The sequence below is a fragment of the Triticum aestivum genome, chromosome 2D (assembly GCF_018294505.1).
Source record: "Triticum aestivum cultivar Chinese Spring chromosome 2D, IWGSC CS RefSeq v2.1, whole genome shotgun sequence".
In the NCBI taxonomy this organism is placed as follows: Eukaryota; Viridiplantae; Streptophyta; class Magnoliopsida; order Poales; family Poaceae; genus Triticum; species Triticum aestivum.
The window spans coordinates 448,868,156-448,882,635 of record NC_057799.1 but is presented as its reverse complement, the minus strand read 5'-3'; the positions used below and the strand labels follow the sequence as shown (position 1 = coordinate 448,882,635).

Genomic DNA, 14,480 nt, shown 5'->3' with positions numbered 1-14,480 from the left:
GCATCGCCTCCCGCAGTTCCCCTTCTTTTATAGGGGGGAGCGGGGGATGGCTCTCCACTATCCTAGGGCAACCGCCCCATTTCACCAATCCCACGCCCTACCCCCCTGATGAGTGCACTACTCCATCAGCCGCCCAGTCTCACCAATCCGGTGTTCTGGCTCCATTATTCAAGACATGACAGCCACGACCACCCTTATGCGCCAATCCCACATCTTGCGCTTAACCCGCGTCATGAGGGGAGGGGGCTGCAATAAAGGGAGGGAGTGATGGAAGAAATGGTAGTTACTTCAAGCCACGCGTGATCGTGGGCCTACCCAGGCTGAACCCGGTGGCGACCCACATATATACACACCCCTGGTTTCTGGCACAGGCAGCGAAGCCCAAACAATAAGGGTACCAGAAGGAAAACTGGGGGCTATCTTGAAGATCATGTTAATGAAGAAGCAAAGAAGATTCCAAAGCACAAACATATCTCTAGCAAGGTCAGCGCCGCTCGTCTGTGCATTGTTTGGGCCTTGCTTAATGATGTCCGACAGCACGTGTGGCCTAGGCCCGGGGGCTCCTGACAGTGTATTAAACATGGGTGTGTAATACCCTGACTTATGCACATACGAGTAGCAGGTCCTCCACCAGATCAAAGTTTTCACTTAAGATTCCAAGAACAAAAGACACCTCTTTGATAGATCAAGAAGCACATCAAGAAGACCAAAACAAGCTACAAGATGAAGGACTAGAAGTGACCCCTGTCGGCAAGGTGAAGACCCGGCAAGCCCCATGGCTAGTGAAACCCCCGCCAATGTCCGTTGCTCTACCTCACCGGCTAGCTGGTCACTGACCGATCAGGTGTCGAGCCCGCAGGCAGCAAGGTGGAGTTCACTGGCACATGTCGGCGTGCTAGAGAGAAGATAACCTTTATCGACACCCGTCCTAATGGCATGTCAAGCTAATAGGAGTTATCTAGGTAAGCGGTGCTGCATCCTTGCCGTGGCTTCTCCTCCTTACGACACCTAGCAATGCATTTAATACTTTTTGTCCTAACTAGCAGAGTTAGGTATGATATCACTGTTGCTATCTAATCACCTTGTAGTGACCCTTTTGCCACTGTGGTAAACCCTTGAGCTATAAAAGGAGGGCCAAGGCAACCTTTACAAGGGTTCGAACCCATTCCAACTCTAGGCGCGCCTACTCATATGCCTTCTCCTTGCGCCTTGCCGAGGAAGAGCGCTCCGTGTACTTGTGCTCAACAACACCATCAATACACCAAAAGCAGGAGTAGGGTTTTACGCTTCTAAGCGGCCCGAACATGGGTAAATCTTGTTGCGTCCTCTATTGTTCCTACTCTTTGAGTCGAGTGCAATTCCCTCGCCGAACCACAAAGGGGCCTAGCCGTCCCGTAGATAGTCGACCCGCGCCGGCAACTGCGTCGTCCTCAGGCTTGTATTCCCACATTGGGAGTGCTCAGGCTTGAAGCGGAAGGACCCGACGATAGAGCATCACGTGGACTACATCCACTAGGCTAATTGCCTCGTCGACCACGGCCTTGAGTTTGCGTTGAAGCACTTTAACCTCCCTCGGGTCCCCCCAGTCGAGGTTCTTGGTCGTCGACGAGGCTAGCCTCGTCGGCGGGTTTGCTGAAAAGGGGGAACGCCCTTCGTGGCCCCTAGTAGAGGGATCTTCAATGTAAAACCAATGTTGTTCCTAGGACTCGCTGTTTTGGCAAAGGACCTCTCGGGATAAACTATGTTTGTAAGGCAGCTAATCGTAGCCCCTCCGCACTGCGCGAGTTCATGACCAACACAGTACGTCTTGCTGCAGAACACCTTCAAACATAGCCTGAAGTGGGGCTCGATGTGAAGGAAGGCTTCACAAAAGATTATGAAAGAGGCAATATGTCACAGCCCTAGCTTCATCTTCGGTTGTGGACTAGTCTTGTGTTGCATCATACTTAAGTTTCAATTAAACTTGAAATGGGGAATGATCAAACCCTAGCACTTTGAAATCCAAATAGGTCCAGCTTTAAAAAAATGCATTCAATGAACCCAAAATGCCTTCATCAATGTTTGATAATTTTGGCAAGGCTTTGATTCCAAACCAAAAATAGTGAACATTTTTGGGGAATATTTTGGATCATTGGATTAAATCATAAAGTATTTGAATTGGGGCATTTAAATGCTATTAATATTTTAAATGCTCTAATAACTCTAAAACTAGTTGAGGGCTGTTGGGAATAATCTCAACAGTGCCCACAAATATTTTCAGGAGTTTTGAAAATGGTTTAGTATTTTTGCTAAATCAAAAACAGAATAAAAGAAATAGAAAAACTGAAACAAAAGGAAAAGAGAGAGAGAAAGGAAACCTACCTGGGCTTACCTCCTGTGCAGCCCACCTGGCCAGTCCACTTGGCGGCCCAGGCCACCGCAGCCGCCACCGTCTTCAACCTCCTGCAAGTAGGCAGGAGGGTGTGTGCCCGACGCGCGCGCGCACGCGCCGGCCACCTCCTGCTTGCCTGCTCGCCGCTGGACTCCCCCGAGGGCGCCACGCACCCCCCTCGACCCTCCGCACCTCCTCCCTTCTCGCAGCTCTCTCCCCTCCCCTCTCTGCTCTCTTCCCGAGCGCAGCCGTCGCCGCCGTTCTTCATAGCCGCAGCCACCGCCTTCCCCTCGCCCCCTCGACATGTCCACGAGCTCCGCCTCCGTCGTCTATGCCTCCTTGACGACCCACGCGACGCCGGACGCCCCCGAACGCTCTTCCCGTCATCGTCTTCAACCTCGGGAAGCCGAGATCGCCATGGACGTGCCGTCTGCTCCCAGCCTTCCCCGAGCCCGCTTCGACGCCCCCTGCACTCTCCGTGAGCTCCTTCCCCAAACCCCCCCTCTTCTGCGCTTCGTTTTCACGCCATAGCCGTTGTTCCGCCGGAGACCGACCCGCGCCACCGCCAAACTTCTCGCCGCCGTCGCCACAGCCACCGCAGCTCGTGCCCGAGCACACCATCATGCTCAGCACGATCTCATGAGACCGTAGACACCCACAACGCCTCCTCCCGTGCTCTGTAGCGCCACCCCGAGGATGCCCGAGCTGCTGCCGCCGCTGAACCTCGTCGCCGGCCACTTTTCCGACCACCCCAGCACCTACCGCTGCCACCACTCGATGTGCGCCACTGCGTGCATTCAAACGCAACAGACCATGGCCAAAATGATGCCCTGTGGCTCATTTCCGAGCCCCTCCGCCGCGCCTGTCGTCGCCGGCGTCGAGCCGCCGGCGAGTTGACCTCGTTTGACATGGGGTTTGACTCCCCTGGGTCAACGAGAGGTGGGCCCAGAGCCCTGCTAATTTTAGCTTAGTGCTAATTAACTTTTGGTTAACCCACTAAGTGCTACCTCTTGAGCACTGCGTTGGTTTTCCCTTGAAGAGGAAAGGGTGATGCAGCAAAGTAGCGTAAGTATTTCCCTCAGTTTTTGAGAACCAAGGTATCAATCCAATAGGAGGCTACGCACGAGTCCCTCGCACCTACACAAAACAAATAAATCCTCGCAACCAACGCGATAAGGGGTTGTCAATCCCTACACGGTCACTTACGAGAGTGAGATCTGATAGATATGATAGGATAATATTTTTGGTATTTTTATGATAAAGATGCAAAGTAAAATAAAAGGCAAAGGAAATAACTAAGTGTTGGAAGATTAATATGATGGAGATAGACCCGGGGGCCATAGGTTTCACTAGTGGCTTCTCTCAAGAGCATAAGTATTTTACGGTGGGTGAACAAATTACTGTTGAGCAATTGACAGAATTGAGCATAGTTATGAGAATATCTAGGTATGATCATGTATATAGGCATCACGTCCGAGACAAGTAGACCGACTCCTGCCTGCATCTACTACTATTACTCCACACATCGACCGCTATCCAGCATGCATCTAGAGTATTAAGTTCATAAGAACAGAGTAACGCCTTAAGCAAGATGACATGATGTAGAGGGATAAATTCATGCAATATGATAAAAAAAACCATCTTGTTATCCTCGATGGCAAAAATACAATACGTGCCTTGCTGCCCCTACTGTCACTGGGAAATGACACCGCAAGACTGAACCCAAAGCTAAGCACTTCTGCCATTGCAAGAAAGATCAATCTAGTAGGCCAAACCAAACTGATAATTCGAAGAGACTTGCAAAGATAACCAATCATACATAAAAGAATTCAGAAGATTCAAATATTGTTCATAGATAAACTTGATCATAAACCCACAATTCATCGGTCTCAACAAACACACCGCAAAAGAAGATAACATCGAATAGATCAACACGAGAGAGGGGGAGAACATTGTATTGAGATCCAAAAAGAGAGAAGAAGCCATCTAGCTAATAACTATGGACCCGAAGGTCTGAGGTAAACTACTCACACTTCATCGGAGAGGCTATGGTGTTGATGTAGAAGCCCTCCGTGATCGATGCCCCTTCCGGCGGAGCTCCGGAACAGGCCCCAAGATGGGATCTATTGGGTACAGAAGGTTGCGGCGGTGGAATTAGGTTTTGGCTCCCTATCTGATCGTTTGGGGGTACGTAGGTATATATAGGAGGAAGGAGTAAGTCGGTGGAGCAATGTGGGGCCCACGAGGGTGGAGGGCGCGCCCAGGGGGTAGGCGCGCCCCCTACCTCGTGGCTTCCTGGAAGCTTCCTTGACGTAGGGTCCAAGTCTCCTAGATCATGTTCGTTCCGAAAATCACGTTCCCGAAGGTTTCATTCCGTTTGGACTCCGTTTGATATTCTTTTTCTGCGAAACTCTGAAATAGGCAAAAAACAGCAATTCTGGGCTGGGCCTTCGGTTAATAGGTTAGTCCCAAAAATAATATAAAAGTGAATAATAAAGCCCAATAATGTCCAAAACAGAAGATAATATAGCATGGAGCAATCAAAAATTATAGATACGTTGGAGATGTATCAAGCATCCCCAAGCTTAATTCCTGCTCGTCCTCGAGTAGGTAAATGATAAAAACAGAATTTTTGATGTGGAATGCTACTAGGCATAATTTCAATGTAATTCTTCTTAATTGTGGTATGAATATTCAGATCCGAAAGATTCAAGATAAAAGTTCAATATTGACATAGAAATAATAATACTTCAAGCATACTAACTAAGCAATTATGTCCTCTCAAAATAACATGGCCAAAGGAAGTTCATCCCTACAAAATCATATAGTTTAGCCATGCTCCATTTTCGTCACACACGAATGCTCTCATCATGCACAACCCCGATGACAAGCCAAGCAATTGTTTCATACTTTAGTAATCTCAAACTTTATAAACCTTCACGCAATACATGAGCGTCAGCCATGGATATAGCACTATGGGTGGAATAGAGTATGATGATGGGGGTTATGTGGAGAAGACAAAAAAGGAGAAAGTCTCACATCAACGAGGCTAATCATTTAGCTATGGAGATGCCCATCGATTGATGTTAATGCAAGGAGTAGGGATTGCCATGCAACGGATGCACTAGAGCTATAAATGTATGAAAGCTCAACAAAAGAAACTAAGTGGGTGTGGATCCAACTTGCTTGCTCACGAAGACCTAGGGCACTTGAGGAGGCCCATTGTTGGAATATACAAGCCAAGTTCTATAATGAAAAATTCCCACTAGTATATGAAAGTGATAAAACAAGAGACTCTCTATCATGAAGATTATGGTGCTACTTTGAAGCACAAGTGTGGAAAAAAAGGATAGTAGCATTGTCCCTTATTATTATTTTTGGGCCTTCCTTTTTTTTATTTGGCCTTTCTCTTTTGTTGGGACAATGCTCTATTAAATGATGATCGTCACACTTCTATTTATTTACAACTAAATGATTACAACTCGATACTAGAACAAGGTATGACTATATATGAATGCCTCCGGTGGTGTACCGGGATATGCAATGAACCAAGAGTGACATGTATGAAAGAATTATGAACGGTGGCTTTGCCACAAATACTATGTCAACTACATGATCATGCAAAGCAATATGACAATGATGAACGTGTCATGATAAACGGGATGGTGGAAAGTTGCATGGCAATATATCTCGGAATGGCTATGGAAATGCCATAATAGGTAGGTATGGTGGCTGTTTTGAGGAAGATATAAGGAGGTTTATGTGTGAAAGAGCGTATCATATCACGGGGTTTGGATGCACCGGCGAAGTTTGCACCAACTCTCAATGTGAGAAAGGGCAATGCACGGTACCGAAGAGGCTAGCAATGATGGAAAGGTGAGGGTGCGTATAATCCATGGACTCAACATTAGTCATAAAGAACTCACATACTTATTGCAAAAATCTACAAGTCATCAAAAACCAAGCACTACGCGCATGCTCCTAGGGGGATAGATTGGTAGGAAAAGACCATCGCTCGTCCCCGACTGCCACTCATAAGGAGGACAATCAAAGAACACCTCATGTTTCAAATTTGTTACATAACGTTTACCATACATGCATGCTACGGGACTTGCAAACTTCAACACAAGTATTTCTCGAATTCACAACTACTCAACTAGCACAACTTTAATATCACTATCTCCATATCTCAAAACAATCATCAAGCATCAAACTTCTCTTAGTATTCAAAACAGTCATAAGAAAGTTTTTACTAATCTTGAATACCTAGCATATTAGAATTATTTAAGCAAATTAGCATGCTATTTAAGACTCTCAAAATAAACTAAGTGAAGCATGAGAGACCAATAGTTTCTATAAAACAAATCCACCACCGTGCTCTAAAAGATATAAGTGAAGTACTAGAGCAAAACTATATAACTCAAAAGATATAAGTGAAGCACATAGATTATTCTAATAATTTCCGAATCATGTGTGTCTCTCTCAAAAGGTGTGTACAGCAAGAATGATTGTGGTAAACTAAAAAGCAAAGACTCAAATCATACAAGACGCTCCAAGCAAAACACATATCATGTGGTGAATAAAAATATAGCTCCAAGTAAAGTTACCGATGGAAGTAGACGAAAGAGGGGATGCCTTCCGGGGCATCCCCAAGCTTTGGCTTTTTGGTGTCCTTAGATTATCTTGGGGGTGCCGTGGGCATCCCCAAGCTTAGGCTCTTGCTACTCCTTATTTCATAATCCATCAAATCTTTCACCCAAAACTTGAAAACTTCACAACACAAAACTCAGCAGAAAATCTCGTGAGCTCCGTTAGCGAAAGAAAACAAAAGATCACTTCAAGGTACTGTAATGAACTCATTATTTATTTATATTGGTGTTAAACCTACTGTATTCCAACTTCTCTATGGTTTATAAACTATTTTACTAGCCATAGATTCATCAAAATAAGCAAACAACACACGAAAAACAGAATCTGTCAAAAACAGAACAGTCTGTAGTAATCTGTAACTAACGCAAACTTCTCGAACTCCAAAAAATCAGCCAAAATAGGAAGACCTAGACAATTTGTTTATTGATCAGCAGAAATTGGAATCGATATTTTATCACATTCTGGTGATTTTTAACAATTGTTTTCTTGAACAGAAAGTTTCTGGAAATTTCTGCAAGATCAAATAATGATCATCCAAGAAAATCCTATAGGTTTAACTTGGCACAAATACTAATTTATTATATATAAAAAGCGCTTTATGGGATCATTAGAAAAATATAAATATCATAGAAATTACCACAATAATTAGAAACATCTGACCGTTTATTTAACTGACTAAAATTATATAGCCATTAGATTAGACTTAAGTGAAAAAATTACCCACCATTGCCATTATAATAAAGAAGAAAACGTTTCACCATATTCTTAGATAATTACAAAAAAAAACATGGGATTAATGGGTAACCAATCGTTTTGTCAAAATTGTATTGCAAAGAGAGGCACTGCTCACGTCCAGGCGCAAGGGTTTCTCCGGCGGCTCAGGTTCTCACATCGATGGGGTTGCGCCCAGAACCCTGGATCAATTCTCCGATGACTTATGTGCTGATAAGTGAGGTACGTACATGTATTTCATCTTTCCTTACTCCACCGATTGTAATTATTGGTGCCGTTATTTTCCAGATCCCCATGATGTTGTTGACGATGTGATAAATAGGATGATCCAGTACAGCCTCTCCTTAATCCTTTTATATCTACTTTTCATGCCGTCCTAGATCCATCCAACTCTGTAACCGATCTTTAAAAAGGGCGACCAACCCAATCCAGGCTCTCTCCTAATCTCTTTCTTTTTTAGCCTTCTAATTGCCTCAGATTTTAGGTTCTGACCATGCATCAATCAAGCTTCTATTTTCGGTCAATTAATGAATCATTCTCATGATGGTAGATGTAGCGGACGATGGGGTGTATTTGCTGGACTCAAGCCGATCTCACATCCGCCAAGGAAGTGCAGGCTACCGCGGATTGGTGGTACAATGATTTATGCTCCATTCATCAACTATTAAATTCATCACTGAACCAGTACGATTGGAGTGGTCTTTTCGGTTGCTTGGAAGAAAGCTCAGTAGTCTAACCACAAGATTTGAAATTTCAGGTGCGTGTATGTATCCAGTCAAACGTGTTATCAAGTATGAATATTGTTAGCTAAATTATAGGGTAGCTAGCTCGCCCAGAATCAAAGTAGAAGATCAGATAACAGCTGTGTGGGGGCTGCTATAATCGAAGTCTTGAATAGAGGAAGACAAAAGAAGTTGCAGCATATACATGCAGTGCAATCTACAAACACGCACACATATACATTAGCACTGCAGTAGCTCACGTACACTACAAGTTTGAAGGTGATTGCTTGGAGTTACAAAGAAACAGTGCATGCCCATACAACCTGACTATATGGAGCTGCACAAACCGTGCACAACTAGCTTCCCTCCGCCTAAAAGCTATCAGACGGCAGATTGTTCCTCTCAACTTCTTGCCTTACCAAGGAACTTGCTGCCACTTACTTCTCTACAGAAACCATGCCTACGTACTAGATATTTCTTGGCATTCAATTCACTGGTATTGGTAAGTTGCACTTGCAAACATGCAGTAGTAAAAACATTTTCTTCAGATAAGTAAAATTGATTAGCATATGAGATTTGTAGTGCGTGATACTCATGATTTTTCCCTTGCACTTTACAAAAGTATATGTAGTTTGCACAGAATTTTTTTATAAATGCAGGAGGTTGAAAGAGTAAACACACCTGCAGTATAAGAAAATTTGTGCAGTAAAGATCCGTGTAATTCTCCATAAAAAAATTGTCTTGAAAGTACAATGCTTGATATCTACATTTTGCTGGATAGGATCCTACCAGGACAACTTTCAAGCACCATCAACTGCATTATGTTTTGTTTACAGACATTTTGCGCTGATTCTGAATATTTTATTCAGAAATGGGGGCTTTACGTGCTTTACACATTAAGGCTGAATAAATTTGTCCATAAGGTCCGTTACAGACTCCTGTTTTTATAAGTGGGACCCCCTGACTATCATAGTTAATGTAATAATAGTTGTCATGATGTTTAATGATCATCCTTAGGAACTAGATCCTTCTTTAGGCATGAAATACGTTAATGCACCCCTTATTTGACAATTTACACCTTCAACTGACCAATTATTTCCACCTAGCCAACGTTGTTGCTTGGCTTAGCATGCAAGAACTGAAGATGAGATATTAATTTCTTAAAGGTGAATGCTAACACATAGATAGTTATTGCTTACATATTGCTATTTGATTTTATCAGGGATTATTGGTTATGAAGCATGCCTTTCGACTATAATATTGACCAGTTCTCATATACATTTCCCATTTTAGTCTTCTTTTTTCTTCAGTGTACATCTATCCAGAAGAATGATGCTTACAAATTTAGCTTTCGGTGTTTCCGGAATGCCATTCTATTTCTGTAAGATATAATACTAGGTAACATGGTGAAATATCATCATCATGTGCACTAAAATTTGTCCTTTTATTACTGATTTATCTACCATGACAAACTGCATGCTCAAATTGTAATAACACAGCGATAGGAGATAGTAATGCAGACAAATTAAAGGAGTACTGGAATGATTGCTGTTGTTGTATTTCTGCTATATAATACTACAGGAAGTTGTTGTAGTAAAGGAAAATAAAGATTAATTAATCAGATTCAATGGTCATGTTTTCGGCAACTTGGAATCAAACAATAAAAAAACAAAGATTATACTTTTCACGTGATCGATTCTTTGTGTTAATAGATACAACAGCGATGCTATACACACGACAATTTCTGAACGATTTTCGGATGATGCAACACATCAAGCCGTCCGTGTGTACTGCAAACCTGGACATCACCGTCCAATCCTCCATCATGCAAATTTCTCTTAGCTTGCGACTTGAAGTCTGGCTATGTGCACTAACTGTTCATGCACATGAGCAGAACACACTTTTAGTTCTAGACTTGAATCATGAAATTATGACTTACTAAAAATTTATGTGTATTGATTTACTTTCAGGCAACAGCTAACCATTTAATTATCACACGAACTTATATTCCTCATATTATGACATAGGCAACTGTCACTCTAGAACATATGATGTGTCATAAAGAAAAATCTATTCTGGCATGATAAGTGGAATACAACACCTCTTAAGCTACAATACCCTGACCTTTTCTCTTTTTCTCTTAACAGTTTATCCTCAGCTCAGCAAGTTTCTGAGACTGATAATCTCCGAGAGATCTATCACAGGCCCCTCTATGCCCAAGCTTTTGGCCAGTTCCAACAAGTTAGATTAAAATTAGCTCACATCACTCTCACACCTAGCTAGCTAGGATATATGGAGCTACTGCTGAAATTCTAAATCCTTTTCTCCTGCCAAACTTTACAGAGTTCTAATTCAAGGAGAGATGGCACACCCCAAATTTGAGAAGATTTGGAAATCAGCAGTGATTCAGAGATACCAAATTTTCTGTTAGTTTCTGATCCAAGATAGGCTCAACACAAGAAGTCTGCTTCTCTGCTTCTCCGGAAATAATTTCACCTCCCCTCCTACCAATGTGCGCTATGTACTGAGCAAATTGAAGAGACCACATTGCACCTCTTTTTGGACTGCTCATTTGCTCTGCAATGCTGGGACCTGATCACCCCTAATAAGAAGAGGGACACATCTGTCATTCAGGAAATCATGTTGGCTTTGAATGAATTACCAAATGGAGCGGCCATGAACATTGTCATTATGAGTTGCTGGCATATTTTGATGCAAAGGAACAACAACAACTTTAATCATATTAATCCGATCACCACATCATGGAAGCTGCTACACAAGAAAGATTTACAGTTGCTACAGCATAGAACTAAGCACTAGCTCCTTCAAGTTTTTCAAGATAGGATCGCCACACGTTTGTAGGCTGAAAGATCCTTCAGTTAGAAATATTTTCAAGAGCAGGCATTGGTCAGATTGGCTTGGCCATCTCCTTTTCTTTTTGATCCCTTTTGTACATACACTTTTAATTGCTTTTAATGAAAATTACATCGAACAATTATTATATATATGGTCTCTGGCTAAAAAAACATGTCAGAAGAACTGAGAAGTCGAGAAGACTACATAATGGGGAAAGTGAAGAATCAGACTGGTGGGACCCATAAATAGATGACGTTTTGTACATGTAGTAGTGTGGACAATGTTATTTTTTCTCCAAAGAAAGTAGACACTATTTCTTTCTAGAAAGTGGTCACTGTGAAAGCAAACAATGTAACGTGAAAATATAAGCTGCCAATGGTACTGCGGAGTGCACCTGTCATACCGAGAAAGTTTTACTAGATATGTATAGTACATAAATGAACAAAATCACTAAAATCAGTATGTGAATTTTGCATGGCGTTAGAAAATTTACCACAACTACACTAACACTATGGCGATATTAAATTTATGTTTACAGAAAAATATATAGCTAAGCAGCGTGATAAAAAGATAGAAAAATAATACAAACGTAATTTAAACAACGCGAGTGATCATAAAAAAATGAGTATGGCATGCATAATTTGGAAGTAAATGATGAAGCGGTAACTCATATATTTATATATCAATAAAAACCCAAACATATCAAAAATAAAACTATGTTTGAAGTAGTATTATATTTGAAAATGCCATCACATTTGGTTTCAATTTTTTCCTTCAAAAAAATCAAATAATATGCTTTCACCATTTAACTTTATAAAATGATAGCCCGCGCATCGAGCGGGACACTCTGCTAGTTAAAACATAAAAACACATCTAACCAGAGGCTAGATCAAATATTTATTCCTAAACAGAAGCAAAAAGCAAAAAACTAAAAAATAAAATTGGGTTGCCTCCCAACAAGCGCTATCGTTTAACTCCCCTAGCTAGGCATAAAAGCAAGGATAGATCTAGGTATTGCCATCTTTGGTGGGCAATCCATAAGTGGCTCTCATGATAGATTCATATGGTAATTTTATTTTCTTTCTAGGGAAGTGTTCCATGCATTTCTTTAATGAAAATTGGAATCTAATATTCCCTTCCTTCATATCAATAATTGCACCAATCGTTCTAAGGAAACGTCTACCAAGAATAATAGGACATGAAGGATTGCAATCTATGTCAAGAATGATAAAATCTACGGGCACATAGTTCCTATTTGCAACAATAAGAACATCATTAATTCTTCCCATAGGTTTCTTAATAGTGGAATCCGCAAGGTGCAAGTTTAAAGAGCAATCATCAAAATCACGGAAGCCTAGCAAATCGCACAAAGTTTTTGGAATCATGGAAACACTAGCACCCAAATCACACAAAGCATAGCACTCATGATCTTTAATCTTAATTTTAATAGTAGGTTCCCACTCATCATAAAGTTTTCTAGGGATAGAAACTTCCAACTCAAGCTTTTCTTCATAAGATTGCATCAAGGCATCAACGATATGTTTGGTAAAAGCTTTATTTTGACTATAAGCATGAGGAGAATTTAGCACGGATTGCAACAAGGAAATACAATCTATCAAAGAGAAATTATCATAATTATATTCCTTGAAATCCAAAATAGTGGGTTTATTAATATCTAGGGTTTTGTCCTCTTCAATCCCACTTTTATCAATTTTAGCATCAAGATCTAAAAACTCCGAATTTTTGGAACACCTTCTAGGTAAAGGTGGATCATACTCAGTCTCCTCATTATCAAGATTCATATTGCAAAACAAAGATTTAATAGGGGACGCATCAATAACTTTTAGATCTTCATCTTTATTTTCATAGAAACTTGAAGAACACGCTTTCATAAAGCAATCTTTCTTAGCACGCATCCTAGCTGTTCTTTCTTTGCACTCATTAATGGAAATTCTCATGGCTTTGAGAGACTCATTGATATCATGCTTAGGAGGAATAGATCTAAGTTTCAAAGAATCAACATCAAGAGAAATTCTATCAACGTTCCTATCCAATTCATCAACTTTAAGCAATTTTTCTTCAAGCAAGGCATTGAAATTCTTTTGCGAATTCATAAATTCCTTAACACTAGTCTCGAATTCAGAGGGCATCTTATTAAAGTTTCCATAAGAATTGTTGTAGGAATTACCGTAATTATTAGAGGAATTACTTGGATAAGGCCTAGGATTAAAGTTTCCTCTATACGCGTTGTTACCAAAATTATTCCTACCAACAAAATTCACATCCATAGATTCATTATTATTCTCAATCAAAGTAGACAAAGGCATATCATTAGGATCAGCAGAAACACTTTTGCTAGCAAATAATTTCATAAGTTCATCCATCTTTCCACTCAAGACATTAATTTCTTCTATCGCATGCACTTTTTTATTAGTAGATTTTTCAGTATGCCATTGAGAATAATTAACCATAATATTATCTAGGAGTTTAGTAGCTTCTCCATAAAAGTGCCTCCCGTGGCCGAATCTAAAAGATTTCTAGAAGCAAAATTCAATCCGGCAAAAAAATTTGTATAATCATCCACAAATTCAACCATGAGTAGGGCAATTACGTATCATTAATTTCATCCTGTCCCAAGCTTGTGCAACATGTTCATGATCAAGTTGCTTAAAATTCATAATATCGTTTCTAAGAGAGATGATCTTAGCGGGAGGAAAATACTTAGAGATAAAAGCATCTTTGCACTTATTCCAAGAATCAATACTATTTTTAGGCAAAGATGAAAACCAAGCTTTAGCACGATCTCTTAGCGAAAAAGGAAATAGCTTCAATTTAACAATATCATTATCAACATTTTTCTTCTTTTGCATATCACACAAATCAACGAAGCTATTTAGATGAGTAGCGGCATCTTCACTAGGAAGCCCGGCGAATTGATGTTTCATGACAAGATTCAACAAAGCAGCATTGATTTCACAAGATTCAGTATCGGTAAGAGGAGCAATCGGAGTGCTAAGGAAATCATTACTGTTGGTATTGGTAAAGTCACATAATTTGGTATTATCTTGAGCCATCGTGACAAGCAAGCAATACAACACACGAGCAAACAAAAAGCAAGCGAAAAAGAGGCGAACGAAAAAGAGAGGGCG

The 14,480-nt window shown here is 41.1% G+C and overlaps 1 long non-coding RNA gene across 1 annotated transcript; it reads left to right on the top strand.

Annotated features, from left to right (window-relative positions):
* Nucleotides 1–7,848: 7,848 nt before the first annotated feature.
* Nucleotides 7,849–11,442, top strand: LOC123049550 (uncharacterized). The gene is made up of 4 exons (XR_006423605.1): nt 7,849–7,975; nt 8,304–8,510; nt 10,623–10,716; nt 10,819–11,442. It is a non-coding gene; the product is annotated as an uncharacterized lncRNA (long non-coding RNA).
* The last annotated feature ends 3,038 nt before the right edge of the window (nt 11,443–14,480 follow it).